This window comes from Balaenoptera physalus (genome assembly GCF_965194825.1).
Source record: "Balaenoptera physalus genome assembly, chromosome: 15".
In the NCBI taxonomy this organism is placed as follows: domain Eukaryota; kingdom Metazoa; phylum Chordata; class Mammalia; order Artiodactyla; family Balaenopteridae; genus Balaenoptera; species Balaenoptera physalus.
This window is the reverse complement of record NC_138894.1, coordinates 43,704,706-43,721,843: the sequence shown is the minus strand read 5'-3', so window position 1 is coordinate 43,721,843 and position 17,138 is coordinate 43,704,706. Positions and strand designations below refer to the sequence as shown.

Genomic DNA, 17,138 nt, shown 5'->3' with positions numbered 1-17,138 from the left:
AGAGATGCATCTTAATTTCTCAGTATCTAAACAAATGTTTATAATCAGTTCTTTGTAGGTAACTTTGATACCATGTAGAAAGTTCTAATCTTCTACTGCTCATAATATATAACACACCCTGAAATATATTCAAAAGCCTCAAAGATCACTGCAATTAGTTTCAAGGTTGAATGCTATACAAATGATTGATTCTCAATAGTGGAAAAAACTACATCTAAATCAGATAAGATTTATGTATTTCTTGCTCTTACAGGGAAGTTAACTTTAACTCTTTTATAGTTTCACAATTCCATAAGCTCTATCAAAAAGGAGTAGAAAAAGAGAAATGTAGTTGAAAATTCAAATTACAAATGAATCTCCAATATTTTTTCTAACAGTAAAATCAGCTATCCATAGAGAGAAGTCATTGTTAAAAGATGACAACTATTATAATCTCACTAATGAACAAGAGTTTCATGTTATGAGTTTTAATTTTTCTTTGGTTCATGAAAAGTTCTCAAAAGTAACAGCAGCTGATCTTTCTCTGACCAAATCATAATGTTTTCCCCATAAATTTTTATAGCAGTAATTTAGAGACATTGTGTGTGGGAAGCTAAGAACATCTATTTTTTAGCAGAGTGAATATTTTAAATCACTCAGTATGGTATTCCTATTTAACTCTTTATTAGGAAAATAATACATACATATAGCTTGGATATTTCTACAAATTTCCTCTTTCTACTCTGATTACTGTTATAGTATCACATTACAAATACCCCAATTAGGTAACTTATTATGATCAATTTTTCCTCCTAATTTACAACTCTTCTCGTCGCTGACTTCTTGTATACATACACAAGAGAGTGAATACTTCCCCCTCACGAATAGATTAGAAAATCTGATAAAAAATGAACACACATTACTGGGCAGCATGTCACTATTCTAGCAAACATTCAGTTTTTTCATGAATTTTCAATTTAAAAAATCTTAGTTATACCTTTTCTTTTAATGAAAATAAAAGGCTTCAGAAAAGAACACTGCTGGGAACTTATAACTGTTCATCTTTTAGCAGAAAGAGCCTTACTCGCCGCACCCCCCCCCAGTCAATCATCAGATATAAAATTATTAAATCTCTTCCTAACACATCAGAGAAGAACAACAAAACATTCAGGTAGAGACATTACCTAAAATTCTTATAAAGCAAGACTCAATATTTACAAAAATTCTTTATAAATTTTCCCTAACTTATAAAAATGTTTAAATAGTAAACTGTAGTTATCTCAAAGGCCTAGATCTCTTTGAGAGGACCTCAGGAGATTTATGGTCAAAAAACTAGATTCTGAATAAGCTGTAAACAGCTAACCAAAGTACAATGACAGCACCATCATTCTGGCTACCAAAGAATTTCCTTCAGAGAGCAACGTAATTCTCAAATTTAATAATTCAAAAGAAAACAATGGACAACACTGAGTTCCAAAGCATGTTAAAAACTAAATACTGTGGCTTGGATTGGAAAAATACTGCAAATGAAGAGTTTTCAGTTTTCTGCTGACCAACAGTCAAAAGGCAATAAAGCCCTGTAGTTATTTGTCTTACGCTTTCTTTAAGACTAATAAGAGGTTAAGATTAATAGTATAAACCTCCCTAAAAACACAAAATCCTTGGAGCCTGAGATTTATTCAACCCTTTTTCTAAGAGGGAAGGAAATGTAATTTATACATAACATACTTCTAAAACTGAATGTGAAAAAAATGTGAAAAAATTAAATATAAAACCATCTGATAATGCAAATCATTCCTTTAACAACCCTACCTTTAACCCGAAGCACTGACAATGTGACACTTAAAATTAAGCCACAGAACACCTACCTCTTTATTCCATCGCTATTATCACAAGTTAGATAAACAACCTTCTCACCAGAGGATAAAATCCAGATAATACTAAAGCATCTTCCAATTCCCCTTGGAATCACACACAGCATAGCAGTCTGCTCAGTGTTTTCACTTAAGCACCTTCATAATATGTGTGGGTGGGCCTGTGTTATGCAAAATAGGTAAACACCATGTAATTCTAGATTCTATTGGCTGAATTCAGAATTCACTTCTCTTCCCTCCTCCCTAAGGAAGTCTGTGTCCCAAAAGGGAAGAAACGGAAGTAAGAGGAAAGCACGGAACAATTTTTAACACTGGCTGAATTTCAAGTTATGGAATAAGGTACCTCAAAAGGGAGTATTCTATTTCTTAAAAGGCTGACTGAACTACATAAATGCTCTCTAAAAATGTCAGAAATATAAATAAGATACTGAATTACGTTTTCATGATAAGAATAATAGCCTATTTTAACAGATTTAGTATAATACTCAATCTGTTAAGAAAGAAACACTCCATTTAAAAAAAACAGAAGAATCAATACCACTCATATGTAAAGAAAGAGTACCCTTTTAGAACTATCAAATGAAGCAGATTTTTTTGGCCTTGTTATAAAAAACCACATGATCCCAGGCATAAGAACAGGTGAACATTCAATCATATTTTTAATTGATCATGCTTGTCTATTTCCAGCTTTATACTTTAAAATAGATTCACTGGGTGTTCATAAACATGGAGAAATGATAGCAGTACCCAGAGGGAGTTGGGATTGTACAAGTTTCACCAAATAGCTACTGAAGGCACCTGACTTACTGACTTCAGCTGCTTTTAGATCATCCTACTCATAAGCTTCATTTGAGGAGTTACTGCCTGCTTCTCCAAATTCCCCTGTACCTTTTCTTAAGAAATGTGTTTCCTTATGGTGAAGGGTTACACATGTAACTTGTATATTCTTCTACACAGCCAAAGGTGAACCTGTTTTGTGCTTAATTACATTTAAGATTTTTTTAAGCATGCTAAATTAAGTCACACGAGCAAATTCTGCTCCATACCTGTTCAATAAGCTGCATATGCAAACCATCTATACTCTTCACCCACTAAAGTGTTGTTCAGCTTGAGTCTAGGGGGCGTATGCTCTTACACAAAAATACTTTTGGTAGCCCTAGGTCTAATAATATCTTGTCACAAAATGAACCCTCTTCTAGCTTATAGCTACAAGTCTACTTCTGTTGCTACCCAGAATTCCGTAACTGTGTCACATCCCCTGAAGCTATTCTTGTGTAAATCTGCATACTGTTTCTTTTGCTCATTCTGCTGGCAGCAGGCCCACTTAGGTTACTGTAAAGTAAATCTGCTCAGGTAGTCTGCTTTTGTCCAACGTAGATACATGTTCAGTTCAGGAAACCTATTTGTAAAAATGATCTGGGCATATTCTAACATTTTGCTATTTGGTGATCCTGCCCTGTCATGTGCTTCTAGGCTGATGAAACTGCTCAAGAAGCCGGACATGACAGGTCCAATACTTAATACTAAACAGAATGTAGTTGTTATTGACTATGCCTTAAACTTGATTCCACAACAAAACCTGAGGACCTGCCATTCTTTAGACCAATATATTGACCTCTTAATTTTGGGAGTGTATTTCCTGCTCAGCTCCTAAGGCAGTCAATATATCAATAGCTCATATACTATCATAATGACTTACCTTAATGATTAAAAATAGAGCATTGAGAGTATAAAAATTCCTTACATATTTCAAGCTCTGTGTTTATATCAAATAATCTCCTGAAGGCATATATTTTTCTTAAAGAGCTCTAAGAAGACGTTAAGGACAAAACCTCCCTATTTACTAAGTGAGTATGATGAGCAATTTTTAAATGGGACAAAGACCCATATTCATAAGGGAAAAGGGCTAGAATTAAATTTTTAAGTTTTTCTTTCCCAATTTGAATTGACTAGTTACCTGTTTGTTTTTCTTTTTCTTTTTTCTTTTCACATGCGATTTATTTACAATGATGTCTGATTAAATAACATCATGGAAGCCAGTCAAATACAAAAATAAAACATTAAGTAGCTTTGTTGGCTGGTAGGAATCAAAGTTACCAAACTCTGGCAGATGGACCTTAATCTCAATGACCTTACCCCCACTCTTCTTCCATATCTGCCTTGGCATACAGGTGTCAAACTTCCTTGTCTTCACCTACAATATCTGAACTTCTGGCACTTATCTCAGTTGGGCTCAGAGACCAAGAAAAAACTTTCAGTACCCTGAAAACTTTAAAAAATCAATCCAGAAGAAAACTAAACAAAACAAAGTGTACTTACCTCACAATTTCTATGCCTTTTTCAGATGTTTCTTTTCTCACGTCCTGTTTTTCTTATGTGTTGTATTTTAGGTTTTGATTTTACCTTTGGACACAACTGACCTCTCTGAGAGCTTGCTTCTCCCCTAATGATCTCCGAATACTTCTGAGGATGCAATCAAGGACTCATTCCTCCTAGTCCCTTTACCTCTAGCCACACCCACAGCAGGCTTATACATTATTTCATCCTTTAGTTCCACCTCACCGGTAACAGCTATGTCATGTTCCTCTAACCCATAAGGCAAATTCACATAGATGGCCTTGGCTATTCCACAATAAGCGTTTACTGAATATCTACATGTGCCCGGTTTTATACTTGCCAAATGCATCTAACTCTCATCCTTTTGAGGAAAAGGTATTTGGGGCCTAAGATTTTTCAACAAGGCATGTCTTCCTTGTTTAGGGGCAGGAAGAAGAAGAAGAAAAAAGTCACTGGTATTACTGTATCATATAACCACATATTAAAGCCGGAAAGAACCCTAACGAATATCCTATCAGCTTACTCAATTTTCAATTCCCTCATTTTATAGATGAGGAAAATCTACAACCAGAGAGGGTAAGGTATTTGATTAAGTCATAGGACTAAGTAGTGGAGCCAGCTAATAGATCTTTTGACTTCTGTTAGGTTGTTTCATTAGTTTTGGAGGCAATACCACAAACACTTAAGAACAGAGCAGTCAGCTAACAAGTAACTCATACCTTGTACCATAGTATAATCACATGAGATGGCCAAGTATTTATACCTTTAGCTCTATTTTTTGCTGTGTGTTGTTACTTTATACCACAAAGAAAAAGCTGAAAATTAGACAAATAAAAGTTTGATGATGTGCATACCATGGAGATTTGTTTCTTTTTGCTCACCAGATGGGTCATGCCTCCCAGAACTGGTCACACTCCCACTTTGTCGGCTTTGCTAACCTGGAAGTCTCCCTAAACAAACCAAAGAAATCTAGATATCAAAAGCACTGCATTAGATAACCCACAGAATGGTATACATATCTATATCCAGGTACAGATATATAAAGAACTCTTGTAATTAAATAATAAAAATATAAATAATCCAACTAAAATTTGGTAAGGGAATCTGAAAAAGATTTCTCCAAAGACATACAAATGACCAATGACTACAGGAAAAAAAAAAAGCTCAACATCAATAGCCATTAGGGAAAGGTAAATCAAAACCATACTGAGATACCATTTCACACCCACTAGCTCGGCTATCATCCATAAAAGAAATATTGTCGAGGATGTGGAAAATTCAAAATCAAAATCAAAATCAAAATCACTGCTGGTAGGAAAGTAAAAAGTGCAGTCACTTTGGAAAACAGTCTGGCAATTCCTCAAGAGATTAAACACAAGGTTATCACATGACCCAGGAATTCCACTCCTAGGTATATATTCAAGAGAAATGAAAACATATGTCCAAAGACTTGTGCACGAATGTTCATAGTAGTATTATTCTTAATAGCCAAAAAGTGGAAACAACCCAAATGTCCATCAACTGATGAATGGATAAATAAAACGTGGCACATCCATACAACTGAACGTTATTTGGCAATAAAAACGAATAATATACTAATGCATGCTACAGCATGGATGAACTTTGAAAACATTATGCTAAGTGAAAGAAGGCAACCACAAAGGATTACATATTACAATTCCATTTATTTGAAATGTCCAGAGTAGGCAAATCCAGAGACAGAAAGTATGATTAGTGGTTGCCTAGGGCTGGGATGGGGGGGGGGGTTGGGAAGGGGTGATGGCTAAATGCTATGGGGTTTCTTTTTCAGGTGATGAAAATGTTCCAAAATTGATTGTGATGATGGTTGCACAACTCCATGACTATACTAAAAACCACTGAAGTATACATTTTACGTTGGTTAAACTGTATGGTATATAAATTACATCTCAATGAAGCTATTATAATAACAAAGAGAGAAAGAAAGCATTACCACATTAAAAAAAAACAAACAAAAAAACCCGCCATAAACTCAAGATCACTGGATGCTAGCATGCACCTGGAATTCAAATACTGACCTTGAACTTGCTACTTCCTGAACCATAGAAACTGAGGGAAACAATCATTTGAACGTTCTACAAGATATACAAGTTTTCACAAACAGAGCTGAAGACTTTCCCAAACCAACTGCTTTTTGTACCAGGAATCTCAAAATTCACAATTAGGCTTGGAATTTCTAATTTCACATTCTGTTTCAATCTACCTTTAACTGCAGACACAGGTTTTTTGGCTTTTTTTTTGGTTTGGTTTTGCTGACATCTTACATCACCTTCAGCGAGTGTGAGTGACTGGTGTTTCCTCGAACACCAACCAACTCATCAATTCTCTGACACCAACTGGGTGCCCAAGAAATCAATTCAATTCTGACGCTATCCACCTGGAGTAAGCTCAGATCCCACAAGTTAAAGGACTCAGTCCTACAGAAGGGCCCCATTTCAGATGCCAGCTGCAAATCCCAGGCAACCCTTAATTCTGCTATAAATTGGGGGTTCCCATGACTACCTCTTCATGCTCCATAATTTACTAGAATGGCTCACACAACTCAGGAAAACACTTAACGTTTACCAGTTTATTATAAAGGGAAGTATTATTGAAATATTTAAAGTATTAAACAGCTTATATAGTCTTATTTGGCTGAATAGCTGAAAACAGTTAGAAAATTAACTGATGATGGTATCTCTCCACAACAGGATTATGAAGAGCCACCCTTCTCTCAACATTCTAGATTCCATTAAATGCTTATTAATGATTTCTTCTACTAACAACAGCAATTACGGGCTTCCTTGACTTTAATCAACTTAGATGTTTGAGTAATTTTCAAACTGAGGCCTGTGGTCTCCTTACTTTTACATCTAGAGTCACATCTAGAGTCTAATAATGCAATTACTAATCCAACATACTATTGAGCATTCACTACAATGCCAGAAGCAATAGGAGTATGCAAACTAATGCAAAAGGTATGATTCCCTATACTACCTCTCATTTACTTACAGTTATGAAAAAAAAGGTGTAAATCAGTCAGTCCAACCCAAATCAGTAAAGGACAGGTACCACATTAAAACAAAAGACAACAGATAAGGTAAGACTTCAAAGAAAAGTGTTACCACTTTGGTGGAGAGGACCCAGGGAAAGCGTCATAGAATGACCGGTATTTGAGCTGGGCCTTGGGAGACAGTCTAGATTCTGATAAGTGGGGAAAAGGCATTTCAGGTGGGAGAAACAACATGCATCAAGGTTAAAAAAGGCAAGTGGAAAAAATGTATTGTGTGCTCAGGAAAGGGTAGGTTCCCAGGAGTGAAGGGTTTGGTTAGGAGACCAATAAACAGTAAGCCTGGAAATCAGGGACCATGTAACCTTCTGTAAGCTCAGTGACTGTATCAGCAAGCATTGATAAATGTTTAATAACTGAATGAGATAGAGCTGAAAGGTAAAGAAGTGCCTGATATAGTGGGCCTTAAGAGTCTGGGTAGAGATTGAACTTTACTCTGGAGTTAGTCCAAAGTCTTTAAATAAAGCTTTCAGAAAAGGAAGAGAACAAACTTGTATTACCTACTATGTAGCTGGTAAGAACTTTACATTTGTTAAACTCAATCTTTACAACTGTCTTATGACAGATAAGGAAATCAGGCAAAATAATTTGCTCAAGGTCATTTAGAAACTAAGTGGCAAAAGCTGACATCTGAGTTTAAACACACATCCTGTCTACCATTCTACACAGCAAAAGTCAACCAATCAATCAAGCCAGGGCCAAAAGATGTCTGGCCACAATGTCTAGGATAAAAAGAACATATTACGTCAAATTAAATTTTTTAGTCTGCTTATTACTACATTATGGTAAAATGGGTTTTTGCCAAATTTGGGTAGAATGCTGGGATAGTCTGACCCAAAATATAGGCTGTAGTAAACACATAAAATTCATTTTGGGGATTCTTGGGAAGTCATGTCGAAGAAAGAGTTATCTTTCCGAACAGATTAAACTGATATAAGAGAAGTTAATCTGAAGAGGGAAATATATGCCAATTCATTAAGATGAAATGGATGATGTAAGCCATAGAAAGCCCACAAGGACACAAGCAGCATGGCTCCTTTTCTAGTTACTGATTCTCCTCAAAATTTTTTACTGTTTATTTATGAAAATCTATATTGATGAATACAGAAGGTTGGTGTGGGCTCCCTCAGCATTTGTGTATGTTAATTGTCAATTTCTCCCAGAGGGAAAGCCACACAGGGAGGATTTGTACCTTTCCTTTTTCTCAGGTTGATGGATCAAGAACAGATTAGTAATGTGGCTCTCTCCTTAAGTGAGATCAGTTGCACACATGTTTCTGGAAGGCAAGTATGTAAATAAAGTACAAAGCTGTATATAAAGCTGAAAGATGCTTATTAAACTTTTTAAAACTAGCCAGGCCAAATTGATCAAAAGGAATCTGTTTGATGTTGGATATGGTTTTCATATTTTTAGGTACTGAGAACCAGGACAAACCTGACCAAGGATGAGTTTACCTATAAGAATGAGAGGCTGGCTGGGGTAGATTGGAAGGAAACTAAAGAAATCACTCATCTGTTATGATTTTTAATATTTGTACAATAAAATCTAAAACCTCAGTTTAAAAAAGTCAGTTCAGCATAAAGAAAAAGTATGACAACAATTATTGATTCCTCTTTATATCTTGACAATAGATAAAATCTCTTTACACTATATTTTTTCAATAGTGGATAGGCTACCAAGACCAGAAAAAACATTCTCTTAAAGCATATTAACTTGCAAAAGCCCAGGTTGTTACATAACCCTTTTGCTGATATTTATTAAACAATAACAATAAAACACGGGAGAACAAAAGCACAAAACTCATCCAATTTCAAGCCATTAAGAGTTGGTTTGAAAACTTTTCAGAGTACGATTCTGTATAAGTTTGTTTGGAGACTATGCTTTAGTAGATTATGAGCATCACAGCAATGTTTCTTAAACAATGTTAAGTGAGTCAGGTTTTTAACACTGATGAATCGCAAGTGGATGCCTTTTGGAACTTCGTCGTGTTAAAAGTATATTTATTTAATGCTGCTTTAACTGTTTTTCTCAAACTCTATTTCCAACCAGACCTTGACTGCAACAACTGCAATTTTGCTAACCACAGTTCTTCTCCTTGTTGTCAAAGTAATTTTGTACCTGAAATTGGAACTAACCTGGAAAGTCTAGGTTGTTGCCTCAGTTAACATTTGAAAGTCAGAATTTAGCTTCCCTCTAATACATTTGTTAGGAATGACCACTAGACAGGAAGAGATCCTTTTTTCAAACTGGTTCTCCACCTTAGTTTATTGACTTTTTTCCCATCAGTCACCTCAGATAAAACCAGATTCTTCCCATCCCTTTGGTTTAGAATTTATATTCTGTACACCAGATACCTGAAAAGAAGGAATGCTGTTAAATCGAGTTCCCTTTCAAGTAATTTCAGTTCAAGCTAAGATTGGGTAGATGAAAAACATCAGTTTTCTTCACATTCAAAACTGAAAACCTATTTGTATCAAAACTGACATACAAAGGTGTGTGTGTGTGCTGGGGGGTTGGGGGAGAGTACAGTTTTAAAGGCCAGAAAAATAACACTGTCTATCCTGAAATTTCTAAAGTTAAGGTTAGTTCTGTAAACATTTATGAAGGGCCTACTATGGATCAGGTACTGTGCCAGGAGTTATAGATACAAAGATTAAATGAAAAATATTCTTATCTTAAAGGAGTCATTAAAATTAGGGAAAACACCTTTTCCTCCTAGAATTCTTCTGAGGTTTCCTATTTTAACCATATAATGGTCTTATAAGCAAATAAAGTTATACACTATACAGGTCTATGCTTTTAAAACTAAGCGATCAGATTTGTAAATGTACTTTTTAAAAGTACCGTATACATTTTAATTGCCACCACCATTTCTTTCTTTTTTCCTCTCCCACTACAGAATATATATATATTTTTTTACACGACCTCAAAATTTTCCTAAAATTTTTCATTTTTTTTTAAACATTTTTATTGAAGTATAATTGCTTCACAATGGTGTGTTAGTTTCTGCTTTATAACAAAGTGAATCAGCTACACATATACACACGTTCCCATATCTCCTCCCTCCTGCATCTCCCTCCCTCCCACCCTCCCCATCCCACCCCCCCAAATTTTTCATTTTTAACCAGAGTTACAGACTGAGTTGAACTAATATGACATCTGTAATGAGTTATTAAAAAATTCTTAATTTGCTTCTACTGTTATCTTTAATTGTTTGTCCTAATTATGCTTCCTGCCTTTACTGGAGTTTTATTGCAGACTATATAGTATGTTTAAATTTCCACACATATCTTTGAATTTCATACAATTTACAATGCTTAAAGAGGACTGAATGATTGAATTCCTCTATGAATATTTTCACATATTAACATTTGTCAAAGCACTGAGTTTTATGTGCGTTAACATGATTATTTTTCATAATAGAAATAAGATTTAATTAACATATTGCTCTTTCTCTTTGAAGGCCCTGACATAGACCAGAAATTGCTATTTGGATCTGTAAGTTTGGAGGGCCTTTGGAGTTTTTTGGTTTTGTTTTTACCTTTGACCATATAGCATTTGGTCTATCACTGTGTTTACTGAGCCAAGTATCTACAAAGACAAATAGCAAAGCTTCCTATTCATTCCACTAAATCAATTAGGTTATTCACACATTTATTGAACACTTGCCAAAAAGCCCTTTTTTTGGTAGCAATAAAAAGCAACCTTATAATAAAGGTGTATTTTGTTTTGGAAAAAGAAAAGCCAGGGTTCTCAAATTCATACTGCAACTCTTGCTTCACTTGCCTTCAATGTTGTGTAGGTGGAGGAAAGAAACCAAGACATTCAGAACAAAATGTGAAGTCAAGGGAAATTTTTAGACAGCAATAAATGGTGAAAATGACTTCAACTTACTGTCAGAACAATCTTTTGTAGAGAAACATAAATGTAGGCACTTTAATATACCCCTGACATTCAATGAAAAAAATACTAGGCACACAATACCACAGATTCAGATCTTATTTGTTTAAACTAATTTGGGCTCTTTTTCATATAATTCAATAAACTGCAATTATAATCATTCGAATAGGCTTTGTCTATTTGCTCTTTTTAAGACTTAAAAAGACTTAAATTCTTAATAACTCATGAAATATATTACTCCCTTTTTTATTATAAAAATGTTCTTCAGTAAATAGTCAGACTATTTATAAATTTTCTAAGACCACTCATTTAATGTCACAATGTATTGTGGAAAATCCACTTTAAATGAACCATCCTATATTTGTAAAATGCACTAACACCTATATAAAAACCACATAAATAAATACATTGCTGATTCTAGAAGATGTAGAATACAGTCTGCAATTGGTAATACTGCTGATCCAAATACCGTTACAGGGATTTCTTTAATAATGACTCTAATGTTAGAACATTAATTTAGCACCCCCTAAGGCAATGTATGTACTGTTAAGTTTTTATTCAAATCATTGATTACCTACAGAGAAACAATGTAATTTTTGTTAGAAATGATTCTCAACTAGTATTTATACTAGGAAGAGTTACTGTGGTGGCTGAAATAGAAAGCTCCCCAGTTGATGTGCCCCAATAAGCTCCATTACTTCAACTTTTAAGTTTTAAAGCATGTGTCTTTTAAATCCACTGTAATTCAAATTCTTTCCAACTTCTTCCCAAGTATAAAGTGCCATGGCTGTCCCTCTCTATGTCATATATAACACACGTTTTTGACAAAAATGAAACTGAATATATAATAAATGCTCAGTAAACAGTAACTTTTAATGTTATCCCTATTTACCTGTAAAAAATTCTGTTAATGTTTCAAGACCCATTTGATATTCCTTTTCCAATCAGGAAATTTTTCCTCATCCCCTGAACTCTTATCCTTATATCCAGCTTTGCATTACAGTTATGTATGACCTTGTGCTATCTCCTATGAAAGCTGAAAACTCCCCGAAGAGAGTGTTTTGCTCATTTTGCAGCACTTAATAATAAAGAAAAAGATGATGTTAATTATACATTTACATTAGATCCTTTGGAGTCTTCATTTTAATTTTGGTGGATAAAGCATAAATATTTCTGGGTTATCAAGAAATTTAAAAGAAAAAAACTAAAATTTCCTAGAGATTATAGAATGGTAAAGCCTTATGGGGATGGATGTACTCATTCATATACATATTAATGTAACATAAAAACTAGAAGGAGATAGCTAAATGATTATATTAGAGACTGAAATGTAAATATCATTTGCCACTTCATTTCATATTTTTGATGTTGAAAAGCAAGAAAAACCCTACAATGGGTATCTTATTTTTTCAGTAAGAACCAGTTTTCATTTTCAGACTAAAATCAGTCATAGAAATCAATATGTAATGTCTTTACTAGTGTCCCTTATCGCCGCTTACTCCACCTCCTCTCACCAAGGCCCTGAGTGTCCAGGAGAGAATATTCGATTTTATGGTTCTTTATGAAGTTCTTGGTCCAAGAGCCCAGTCTGCTTAAGGCATTAAAGAAGTGTCAACCTAGCAAAAGATGTTAATCCATAAAGACACTGCCCTATATCACAAGAACTAGCTATCAACAAACTGGATTACCATAGATAATAGGAAAATTAGTAGTATGGTATTTGTTAACATAGCACCAAATTTTAAATTTTGATACATTCTCAAAGCTCTTCAGAGGTGAAAAGTCTAGCAATTCCCATTTACATATTGCTTTAAACAGTAATTTGGAAGTGAAATTATACAAATTCCAAATTAGCGCTAAATACTAAATTAAAAAAAATCAAATTGGTCTTTGAGTGCTAACTCTTAATATGGAAAAGATACTATAAAATACATCTATTTTCCACTGCCCAAAAAACATTCACTCTTCTGGTGGTATAATGATATCTTCATTCCCTTATTGTAAATACGTATAGTTTATGTGTGTCTTGGTGTAGTTGACTACACCCTCAAACTCGATAGCTGGGTACATGGCTCTGTCCCAGACAATCCAAACTTCACACTCCCTTGGCTACAAGGGAAGTGGGCTACTATGAGCCCATGAGATGCAGTGAGACTTTTGCTGGGACTTCTAGGAAAAAGATGGTTAATCTTTCCAGATACGCGTGACTCTAAGGATTTAGGGGCTGAAGGGACTGAAGTTATCTTTTGCTTATGTAGGGCTGGAGAACAAAGCTAACACTGAGGAAGCAGTGCCAAGAAACATACAGAAATTGAGTCTTGATGACATTATTTGAGCCTTGGGTGGAGCCATTCTTGATGCCACACCTATCCTGGACCAGTTTACACAAACCGTTATAAATCTCCTTCCCCCGCCCCCCGGGCTCACCCCTACTTAAGCCAGTTTGAATGGAGTTTTCTGTCAAAATACAGTCTAAGCTGATATAACAACTATTTTAAGTGTTTTCCAATAATAAATACACTAGGTCATAGAATTCAGTTCCACAAACAAGGTAAAAACAGACTCTTCCCCATAGATGATTCTGGTTTTTCAAAATCCACTCTCCTTCTCAAGAACCCCCCACCCCCTGCTAAGTTCAAAGACTATGAAAGACTTTATATCTTCTGCCTTTATACTGTCTTAATACAAAATAAAAAAAAATTTTTTTTTGTCGCAAAGGAATAAGAATAAAAAATCAACAATGGAAAAAAGGAATAAGTAATTGTGGGTAGGGGGGAAGTAAATCCTCTATAGAAACTGTAAATAATATCCAGATGTGCTTTTTACTAAACAGTTAAATGAGAGTCAGAGACTAAAGCTTATAAAATTCAGCAGATTCAACTACATCTAGAATCTAATACAAAGATATAATGCTAAAATCAAAGTTCTTATTTGAAAATCAGCTGATAAAATTAAAATTCAAAGACAAATTCCTTGGGAAATTGAAATGTCTTAGACTTCTGAAAACAGACAAATCACTACATAATTTCAAAAGAGGTAACAGTTAATCAAAATCATAAAAATTATTGATTTTAAGCATATCATGTGGATACAACATGCTATTGAGCCCCCAAGTCATTCTGAAAATTTTACCTAAAGAGGATTTAACAGAGTAAGTAAATGACAACAACTCAAGTCACTTAAGAGTAATACAGAATTAGTACTTCCATTTTCTAGGGATTTTTGTGACTTAACTGCTATCAAGAAAGGGAAAAAACCAAAAAATACACATGGAATAAAATGGAATTAAGATGTGTATCATTGTGCTTCTCATATCTTACTGAAGTGAAATTTTACCTGCGTATTTTAGATCTTCTACATTTTAAACACCAGATGTGTTTGCTGGAATGAATTACAATACTCTTAGGATCACGACGAGACCATTAATTTGGAGTCCGTGTGCAAAAGGATGAGATAAATTCTTATTAGTTGAGATGTAGTAAAATAGAGTGGTTAAGGGAGTTCTGGAGTCAGACTGTCTATGTTGACTCTTGTCACTGTCATTTAATAGGTGTGAGACTTGGACCAACTGTACTGAGGTTCAGTTTCCTCTCCTGTAAACCTGAGATAATAATAAGTAATAATCTTAACATGTATGCAGTGCTTATCATAAGTGCCAGGTATTTTTCAAAGACTTTTACATATTAATTCTTTAACTCCTTCTCAGGAGTTATTAATGTTCTTAGGAGATAAATAATAACTCTTGAGATTCCCATTAGTTTGACTTTGAACCTGAGAATCTGAGTTACCTTTGAGACATCCATGGGAAACAATTATATGTACAAATCTGGAGCTTGGGACGGAAATATAAACCTGGAAATGTTCTACAAAAGAAATTACCTAGGAAGAGTACAGAATAAGAGAAGAGAACCTAAGACTAACCCTTGGACTTCCCTGGTGGCGCAGTGTTTAAGAATCCGCCTGCCAATGCAGGGGACACGGGTTCAAGCCCTGGTCTGGGAAGATCCCACATGCCGTGAAGCAACTAAACCCGTGCGTCACAACTTCTGAGCTTGCACTCTAGAGCCCACGAGCCACAACTACTGAGCCCGCGTGCTGCAACTACTGAAGTCCGTGCGCCTAGAGCCCATGCTCCGCAACAAGAGAAGCCACCACAATGAGAAGCCCACACACCGCAATGAAGAGTAGCCCCTGATCGCCACAACTAGAGAAAGCCCGCACACAGCAACGAAGACCCAACGCAGCCAAAAAATAAATTAAAAAAAAAAAAAGACCAAGCCTTGTGGAATTCAAAAATTTAGGATTCTGCAAGAACAGCAGCAGCTTCTAAGAGAGATTAAAAAGCAACAGCATTAAGGTGTTGGTGTAAGGTATATGGTGTCCTGGAAGTGAAGAAGAATGTTTCAAAAAGTAGGAAGTAGCAACAATGTCAAATGTTGCTGAGAGGTCAGGTAAGATAAATACTGGAAAAGTGTCACTGGATTTAGCAACATGGAGATAGTAAGTGATCTCCACCGCTTTTTTCTCCTCTACAAAACCAAATCAGGATGCCAATAAGAAGAATAAAAATAGCTTCTGATTTTTGAGTACCTACTTTATGCTTGACACAGTGCTGAGGGCTTTATATATTATTTCTATTCTTTTCAACAGCCCTACTTGGAAGGTATTCGAAGCTTTGAGAGGTAAACTGAGTCAACTGTCCAAGGCTGCTAACCAGTGGGGGAGGGATCTGAATCCAGTTTTCTTCAACTCAAAGCCTCTTTCTATTATACTACTGTACCTCTAACTTGAATGACCACCTATGAAGTTGGTTCTGGAAAAAGAAAGACAGCAAAACTGAAGAAGCTGCCAGACTGAGAAAATAAGGGATGAGTCTAGGAAAACAAGAGGTTTCCAAAAGAACAAGCTTATTGAACCGATGTGAAACAGTTGGAGAGAAAGAAGTAGAGTTAAGATTTAAAGACCCAGCCAGAAAGAGCCTCATACCATCACAGTACTTTTTTAAAAGCAAAGTGTGGTCCACAGCATACAGTAGTAGCACACCTGGGAGATTGTTAAAAATGCAAAATCTCAAGGCCCATCCAGACTTACTAAGTCAGAATATGCATCTTAATATGACCCCCAGATAATTCGTACACTATATTAATGTCTGAGAAGCACTGGTCTGTTATCATTACACAGATGAAGACACTAACTAGCTTAAAAAGTTTGCAGACCCAGAACTCAGGCTTCTTGTCTCTCAGTTTAGTATTCGTTCTGCTTCATTATGTGCCCTCCAAACAGACACAACATCACTTTGAACTTCACTAACCTGAGGGTTTTGCCACAGAAACACTTAGGAGTTGAAATGAGTTATCACTGACCATTTTTACTTGTTTCCACTTCACTTGGAATTTTCAGTGTCCCCATGAATTTTCTCCAATCATCTGTTCTTAATATCACAACATACCTTAGTCCATTCGGGCTGCTATAACAGAATACCCTAGACTAGATGGCTTATCAACAATAGAGATTTATTTCTTACAGTTCTGGAGATGGAGAAGTGCAAGACCAAGGCACTGGCAGATTTGGTGTCAGGTGAGGGCCCACTTCCTGATTCACAGACGGTCGTCTTTTTGCTGTGTGCTGGCTCTGCCCTCATGACCTAATTACTTCCCAAAGGCCCTACCTCCAAATACCATCATATTGGGGTTGAGGTTTCAACATATGAATTTTGGGGAGACATAAACATTCAGTCTACAGTACTATATGAAACATAAACATGCTATCCCTGACCACAAAGAATTTTTAAATTCACATAGTAAGTTTCAACCCTGAACGCTCATGCGAAAAGACAGTAAAGACTTGGAGAGAGAGACTTCCTATAGGCAAATCGTTTAAAGTCATGGATTCACGGAGTTGGAAGAGATCTTATAAGGTCGAGAGGACAGATTTCATCCAGAATGCCAGCCATATAGCTG

General features: G+C 35.5%; 1 protein-coding gene across 4 annotated transcripts in view; it reads right to left on the bottom strand.

Annotated features, from left to right (window-relative positions):
* The window catches only part of PELI1 (pellino E3 ubiquitin protein ligase 1), a 130,409-nt gene that overhangs the window by 24,713 nt on the left and 88,558 nt on the right, over positions 1 to 17,138 (bottom strand). Inside the window, exon 1 of one of the 4 annotated variants that reach the window (XM_082426643.1) lies at positions 1,848 to 2,065. The exons of the other annotated variants lie outside the window; for them this stretch is intronic. The gene's annotated coding sequence lies outside the window, so the exon portion shown is untranslated. Of the gene's footprint in view, positions 1 to 1,847; positions 2,066 to 17,138 lie in introns of those variants that run through there. 4 annotated transcript variants of the gene reach the window in all.